This window comes from Pinus tabuliformis, chromosome 8, assembly GCF_031772625.1.
Source record: "Pinus tabuliformis cultivar Carrire ecotype Pingquan chromosome 8, CPIR1, whole genome shotgun sequence".
In the NCBI taxonomy this organism is placed as follows: domain Eukaryota; kingdom Viridiplantae; phylum Streptophyta; class Pinopsida; order Pinales; family Pinaceae; genus Pinus; species Pinus tabuliformis.
In genome coordinates this window covers 710248319-710257287 of record NC_142294.1, presented here as the reverse complement: position 1 = coordinate 710257287, position 8969 = coordinate 710248319, and positions in this window count along the sequence as shown.

Sequence of the window (8969 nt, the reverse complement as noted above, 5' to 3'; positions counted from 1 at the left end):
ATCATCTTTATAGATGATTACTCATGTAAGTGTTTTATCTTCTTCATGTGGAGGAAGGATGAGAGTTTCTCCAATTTCTTAGAGTTCAATGTGCTAGTGGAGAAAGAAACGGGCAAGAAGATGAAGGCTTTTAGGAGTGATAATGGAGGTGAGTACGTGTCAAATGAGTTTTAAAATTTCTTTGCAAAAGAAGGAATTTGATGAGAGTTGACAACATCCCAAAATCCACAGCATAATGGGGTGGCTGAGAGGAAGAACCAAAGCATGTGGGAGCAACACGAGCGATGTTGCATGACTAAATCCTAACTATACACTTATGGCTTGAAGCATGCAACACAATAGTCTATTTGCAGAATAAGAGTCCTCATCGGATTCTTGGCATGATCACATCAGAGGCTTTCTCAGGGAGGAAGTCGTATGTGTCACACCTCAGGACCTTTGGAGCCTTTATCTATTTCCATGTCTCCAAAGAGTCAAGGAAGAAGTTGGAGCTGACAAAAAATTTGGGGTTATTTGTGGGTTAGATAGAAACTCCCCACAACTACTGTGCATATTTTCCATCCCTCGAAATGACAATTGTGCGATGGGATGTGGAATTTATGAAGACAAATCCATGTGGTACTCTCTTGAGAGGAAGCTTCATATCTCTCGAGAGGAGGAGCTCTTAGCTCCAAAGAAGGAACCTCAGGATGTTGTGGAGTAGCCACAAATTGAGGAGCAGAGAGTGGAGACAACCACTCAAGCAAAACCACCCAGAGAAGGTAAGAAGAGAACCAGAGAAGATGAGAGACTTGTGCAGGATGTGAGGGAGAATGTGTATGCTCCTTCAAAGTAGCGTAGGCAGAGAAGGCCACTAGATCAGTACACTGGCTACATGGCTCTTATGACTGAGCTAGTAGAGGTTGAGACATCCTCTTTCAATGAAGTAGTAGAGAAACCATTTTGCGTTGATTCAATGGTGGAGGAGTATGATTCCATTGTAAAGAAAAATGTTTGGGAAGTGGTCCCAAGACTAGCAGAAAAATTAGTTGTGGGTTTAAGATGGGTCTTTAATGTGAAGCATGTAGCAAATAGAAGCATAGAAAAGTACAAGGCTATATTTGTGGTCAAGTGGTACACTCAAGTGGAGGGGATTGGCTATGAGGATACCTTTTCACCTACAGCAAGGTACTCATCCATCAGATCAATCCTTGCTTTGACTACATAGATGGGGTGGAAGATCCACCAGATGGATGTGAAAACAACATTCATCAATGGAGTTATTGAGGAGGAGGTGTATATCGAGAAACTAGAAGGATTTGAGACTTTTGGTCGAGAGTCTCATGTGTGCATACTAAAGCGAGAGGTCTATGGTCTCAAGTAAGCACCATGTGCTTGATACACCAAGATTAATAAACATCTCATTGGTTTTTACTTCACCAAAAGTGAAGAAGATTAAAACATCTATCATATTTTGGTAAAAAGTAAATTGTTGATTATTGTTTTGTATGTTAATGACTTGATCCTGACTAGTGATGAGAAGCTGATTAGATCTTACAAAGAGGACCTTGCAAGAGAGTTCAAGATGTAGGACATGGGTCTCATGCATGACTTCCTTGGATTGGAAGTATGGCAGGGTGATGGGGAACTATTTGTCTCTCAGGGAAAGTATGCCAATGAGATACTTCATAGGTTCCACATGGATAGGTGAAAACCCAAGGAGACTCCTCTAGCGACCAATTGGAGGAAGGAGGATGCCTCTTAAAGTGGATGCGACTGTTTACTAGTAGTTGGTGGGTTCACTCATGTATCTTGTGAACACATGACCAAACATGTGTTATGCAATCAACCAGCTTAGTCAAGCTATGGTTAGGCCAACCAAACTAATTTGGAGGGAAATTAAGCATGTCCTATGGTACCTCAGAGGCACTACCTAGTTTGGAATTTTGTACAGACAGACATAGGGAGTGAAGTTGTGTGGCTTCATAGATGTAAATTGGGCTGGTAGTCCATCATACTGGAATAACACATCAGCTGGAATTTTCAATGTTGAGTCTGCAACAATTTCTTGGTACAACAGGAAGTAGATATACATGGCTACAAGTCAAGCAACATGTGAGGCGATATGGATAAGAAATATATTTGTTGGCATATTTGGTTAGATGATGGGTCCTACTATGATTTACTATGATAATAAAAATTGTATCAAACTCTCTGAAAATCCTGTTTTGCACAATCAATCCAAGAATATTGGTATCTAGTATCACCATCTACGGGATTATGTGAAAAGGAAGATTATGATGTTGCAGTACATTCCAATAGAGGAAAAAGATGTAGATATTTTGAAAAATTCCTTGTCAAGAGGGAATTTCAAGTTCCACAAGTGCAAGATATGGGTGGTTGATAATCCCTTTCTTGCTAAGAGGGAGCGTTGAAAATGTAGTAAGAAAATCTAGTTTTGACTTTGCCTTGGTCAAACTAGATTAAAATTCGAATTTCTATTTTAACAGAAATATTGGAGGTAGTTAAATAAGGTGACATGGCTCTTGTCACTCAGTTAAACCAGTTAATTCAATATGGGGAAGCTTGAGCTTAGTTCAGTATGTTTGATTGCTAATTTGTAGCAATATATTTCAGTTAATTTGAGTTATTGTTAGTTTAACTAGTTCTAACTATTAGAAGAACTAGTGAAGGTCAAGTTGTGAAGTGGAAATTCAACCACACTAAGTGATCCACCAGTTAACTAATCAATCAAACCAAAATAATTGTTGCATGCAAATAATTCGAGTTACCCAGTTGATCATGAATGATCTAAAATGACCAAGAAATGATTCAGATTGAACCAAAAGGGATTAATGGAAAAAAATTAAAATTCCTTGGATTTGAGTGAAATAAGCATCATCACGTACAACTTGGAAAAAGGATTCCAACACAACTTGAATGGGAAAAATACGACTTCGTATGAAGAATTTATGCAAAGTTAAACTTTTCATGGAAAAATCCAAAAAGTAAAAGTCAACTGGTCAAAATAAATGGTAAACTCATGGTTCTGGGAAGTCAAAGGTCATGGTTATGACCACCAGGTGGCATCACGAGAGAGAGACAAGTGGCAGTTTCTGGTTGGTGGCATATGGACCAATTGCACAGTGACACATGTCCCTATATTAGGGAAACACGTGGGCTCCACCATATCCATTGACACTCCAAATATAATATCCAAACTCTGCTCCAACTCCTCCAACGAATTATTCTATGGTAAACACATTATGATATGGGTGACATATTTTATGCCATGGAATATGGTTAATTAAAAGCCATATTTTAATTATAATATGGGATTTAGATTTAATGGAGTTACATGGAGTGATTTTTAATGAAGGGATAAGGTTGTTATTATATGGTGGATTTTCCACGGGCCATGTGGTTTATACATTTTATATTATGGAGGGAGTGGGCGGTGGGTATGGCTAGACCCTCGCCACCACATATTAAATTTTTTATATTTGTATATTTTATCACACCACCACGATGGGGAGGTCAGGATTTAACTCCCTCGACCTCTCATATTTTGTTATAAAAATTATGCCAATGCACCACAAGAGGTACAAGTGTTATACACAAAATGAGCTCCTCATCAGCTCAGAGGAGAAGTCACTTTGACTGGAAGAAAAACACTAAGTTGCAGGCCCATTTTCTAGGGTAATGCATCCCAAAAACAGACAAAGGGAGTTATAATGCTACCCATGACTCAACAAAAAGCATTAGTCCATAGGTTAATGCTTTGTTTTGCCTAAAGGGAAGCATTACTGGATAGTTTTGGTATTCTGGAGGTCAAATCATGAGTTGATTGTCTAAAACTCTGCTTTTCACTCAAATGTAAGCTTGAAAAGAAGGAAACATCCTCCTCAGTTCTAACTAAGGACATTGCTAATCCTAACAAAGCTTCAAGGGAAGGGAAAGAGAAATAAATGAAGGTAACATCCAAGATTTTTCCTCATTGGAACTCATGAATAAATTTTAAAGGAGAGAGCCTCTCCTGATCTATAATTCAAAGGCTCGACCATTGTAATAGGGATCTGAATATTAAGACTAATATTGTTATGTTGTCGAAGAGTTGAGAGAGAGAGGGAAAGGAGCCAACAAGATAAGGGAATACTTGATTCAGAAACCATGGTTGTAATAATTATTCTCTCATATGATAATATAGATCTTCTCAGATTATGTCTACTTGATGATGTTGAGACCTCTTTTCAGTATATGTTGATACCATTTCTAGATTGATAGTCCTCTTAGACGCATGTTAGTTTTACATATTCTTGTATGTTAATGTTTTTAATCATCAAGGTCTATATTCTATGAAGGTTACTTCTTGTCTTGTCTATGTGCATGTTCGGTTCTAGGAGTAGGCGAAATGGTTCTCCCTTTGTCACACTAAGATCTCCAGTGGAACTACACTAGAGATTGAGAGGTAACTATTCTCTTTTACTTTGTCGATTCTAGATTAACATGAATATGTGCATGTGTCTTTGAGTAGTTGCAGGTCATATAATTTCATCTTCCTTGGGTCCCAGGAGACTCGAGAGGGTTTTTCTATCCACAACCACCTGTGCATTAATCCCTACAGCAGAATTGGCGACTCCATTTGGGAATGCTCTTAGTTCCTAGCTTTTTTCTTCTTGTTCTTAGATATCTCTTTCTCTCCCAGCCTTCCTGCTCTTCTAGATTCATATTCTGATCACCTTGTGTGCTTCCCAACCTCTTCTTCTACTCACATCTTCTGCTTAGACCCTGACTAGACACTTTTTGCACCATGATTCTATGTAATGTGCTTCCCTGTGTAATCCAAAGCACTATAACACTTCCCAGTCTCTGGAGCAATGCATTAGTCCTGCTGATAATGCTTTGATTGTAATTCTATGATGCGTTACTAAACCATTATATTGACATCCACCTTTTTCTATGGATTCTTGGGTTGATAGGTTGCTTGTGGTGTGGCCTTGGGATCTGCAACTGTGAATTTTGCTTGGTTGGTTTCTTGAATGGTCATTTTTATTTTTAGAGAACAACTTAATTGCATTTTATTTTCAGAAAATGAAAAAAAAAAATTACTTTATCTTTATGTTTTAGCTGGTTTTCTTTTGATTATATTGGGTTAGTTGTTAAAGCATTGTATATCTGCATTTTGTGCATGTGTTTTTCTGTATTTGGATGTAGATTGCTGAAATGATGTATAATATCTCCTTGTAAGAAGCTCTCTCATCGAATGAAAAACTTAAAGCATTTTTCTTGCATGGTTTGAGTCAGAGTCTCATTGAACTCCATACGTCAACACCCCCTCCAGAGACACTAATACAAGTTCACATAAAATCAATCACTTAATAAAAGTAATCAGCAACTCTCTTTTTGAGCTTACACACAGATTAGTTTAAGCTAGGGTCTTGGGCTAGGCAGTGGTGAGTAAACTGCCCAAGATCACAAAACTGAGACTAGTGTCATTAATGAGAGTAAAATATTGTTGCACTCATATCATCCAAGATTGCTCCCCTCACAAAGGAGTTAAGCACGAGACAACATCAGAGTGTGAGAGAAGGTATCCCGATTTTGATTACATTTCTTGTGGGAATTTTGTGTATTGGGTATCCCCTTAAGGATATCAGATATGACTTAGGGACTTAGGTGTCATACCCATAGAGTGTACTATCTAAGACCGTGACCCCCTCGGTGGTGTCTGTGATTTGAGGTTAATGGCCATAATTTTTAGGGACGAACACAAGGTGACTAGGGCAGGCTGCCCTGGTACCTAAACAAACAAACCTACTCTATCTTTGGTTTTTTGGGAGGCTGCTCATCTTCACGAGAGTGTTTGGCCCCTTCTTACAGAAGTTCATGTGAAGCTCAGGAGTAGTCGTAACTATACATTTTGTCGGCTCTCTCTTTTATCCAATGTGATATTGGTTTTCATCTCCACCTAGTGGTGGTTAACAGAAAGAGTTATGTTCCCTAGTTTCTTGCTAATTTCCTTTAGAGTATTTCTTGATTTTTAGGTGTTTGATTATTGACATTAAGACTATAACAAATATCACTTAAAATATTTTTTGATAAAATATATCTGCACCGTGGCTACATTTGGCTCTTATCATTTATCTAGATGACAATGAGGTATTCCTCCACTAAACTTGGAGGACCTGTCGAGCCTTGGTAAGTCAGATTCTCTCTCTTTGGGAAATTAGTCTCGAGTTTCCAACACTGAATCACATATAATTTCCCAAGAAGCCATACTTCCTCAGGACTTTTTTCACAAAGGAGTTGTACCTCCTTACAATTGTCCCCTCACCGATCCTCTTAGTCCAGTGTTTGTTCAAGTAGTACTTGTACATGTCATGTATTCATCAATTCCCACATCCAATATTCTTGTGGTGAAAAATGGGTCATGGTCCTTTGTGGACAATTTCACTCCACCATCACTTCCCCTGCCTATGGCCACTACTACATAGTTGATTGGTCACCCTACTATTTAGACTATGCCCAGTCCAAGCAACCTTGTTACACTAGTTATGAGTGGATTCCAGCACATCCTGGTCTCCACCCCTTTTGTGTCAACTCCTGGACCATTAGCTATCACTCCTAGTAGTGTTGTTATCATGATTGCCTTCAATAACCCTTTTGGTTGGAACCCATTGCTAAGTTCTAACCCCTAGGTTCAGATGCCTAGGGGAAATTTTCCCAACATGCATATACCAGTCAGGGGCATTTTTGTTCCCCTTCCGCCTATAGGACAACCTGGTTCTTCATTGATCAACTTACCTCCTCCAAGTGGACATTATTCTAGTGTCATCCATGTGCTAGTCTCCCTCAACCCGTTCTTGCTACATCCATTTGGGCACCCCCTCCTTAACCACAATTGAGTCATGGGGTCACTTTCTATCCAAGGGGAAATCGGTCTTTTTCCACCCAACCTAATGTCCAGTATGGACCTCCACCTTATATGACTGTACCACCATAACCAAGATGTTATTATCTGATGAATTCCATGTATCATGTTGGAAACAACTTGAAGGGGAGACCTTCTAGTCCTTCAAGTAATCGTGCACCACCTTGGTCAGATTCGGGGGAACCTACACCTTTGCCCTTTTTGGAAACACTTTATATCCCCGATCTATATAAGTTGACTAATGATCCCATCAATCACAACTTGTATTGGCCTTCAAATCCACACAAGATACCTGCAGACATTCTGAAATTCGAAGGGAAACAAGGGGATGATCCAGCTACACATGTCACCACCTACCATTTATGGTGTGTATCGAACTCCATGGTTGATGACAGTATCTAGCTCAGACTCTTCCCCCGCACCCTTACTAGCAATGCTTCCAAGTGGTACATTGAGTTACCACGTGCATTAGTCAATACCTTTGGTGCCCTGGAAATGGAATTCTTAAAGCACTTCCAGCTTCCTATTCACTATGAAACCAGAACAAAACTCCTCACTACTCTACGTCAAGACACATCTACCCACATCTCTGATCATATCCATGAATGGAGACACAGGCGAAGGATTTTCAAAGCCCCCATTTTGAATCACTTGTTAGAAGATTGGTTCTGTAAGTCACTTCTTCCCACCATTTCCAAGGACCTTTCCATAGCTGGTGTAATCACATAAAACCAATCCATTCGTCATGCCTAACATTTAGATTTTATCTATTCTCAGTTTGACACACTCTACAATATACTACCCCCTACCCCTCAAACTTCCAATTCTCCCACTACTCAACAACTTGGTTCGCACGCTGAAGGTCTCATCGGTGCTACCTCTGGGGCTATTGTAAAAAACCTCAGTGGACAAGCTACCCAGTTATCTGTCGATACTGCTCCTACTTCCCAATCAACTTCGCTTCCAACCACTACGATAAAATTTGTGCAATCTATACAAAAACGTAGCAGTAAGAAAAAGAAGAATAAGAAAAATACCTCTCCTTCTGAGGAGAATCCTGCTACATAGAACAATGCCAATAGAAAGTTGTTGCTAAATATGATACCAAGAAGGAAACAATTGTCAAGTTCCCTTGCAAAATCTGTGCAGAGGACCACATGACTTACAAATGTCCTCGCCTTCAAGAATGCATAGACCTTCTTGCACAAAAGGAAACTCGTCGGACCCCTGTGGTCCTCAACAATCCTTTCCCTACTCAATAACAACAACACCTCATATTGAACCCACTACAACCCCTACAAGGGGGAATGACGATTCACATCCTCCTTCCTCTAGTGAAGGATCGTCAACTATTTACACCTTTGAAATGGTTGATCTACAAACGCGAGCCAATAATTATGGAACTCTAGTCACTAATGCTCTAGAAACTGCCTCGAGTTCAAATCCACCACTGCCTAATGATATTCATATCAAAAGGCCTGTTGCTGACTTTGTGATCCATCCCCTAAAAGGGAAACTTCGTCGCATGACACACAATACCTATGCATGTTCTGCCCAAAACTACATTATTATAGAAGATTTGGAGAAAGAACCATCTTCCATGTCTGCCCTCAAACTATTACAAACTTGTCCAACATAAAGGAAAGATTTGCTTTTGTAAATTGGTGGAATTGACCCTTAGGATTCCACTCTAGCAATTTTTGACATGGAAAAAAGTAGGCCTCGCCTTTCCCACCATCTTTCATTTCAGGTGCAGGTTATATCAAAAGGTAGATCTATCCATCAAATTGTCATCGACGAAGGTGCTTCGACCCGTGTAATGTCCACTTTATGTTGTCTCAACCTGGGTTCTCCAACTCTTACTTTGTCATCGAATTTGCTTAGATAATTTGATGGCCACACTTTCATCTCGAAAGGATACCTTTCCAGCTACCCCATCACTCTGAGTGGGAAAATGGTAAAAGTGGATATTGAAGTCGTAGATCTTCATCTCGACTATAATCTATTTTTTGGCTACATTTGGACTTACGCCATGACTGCCATTATTTCTTTGGTCTTT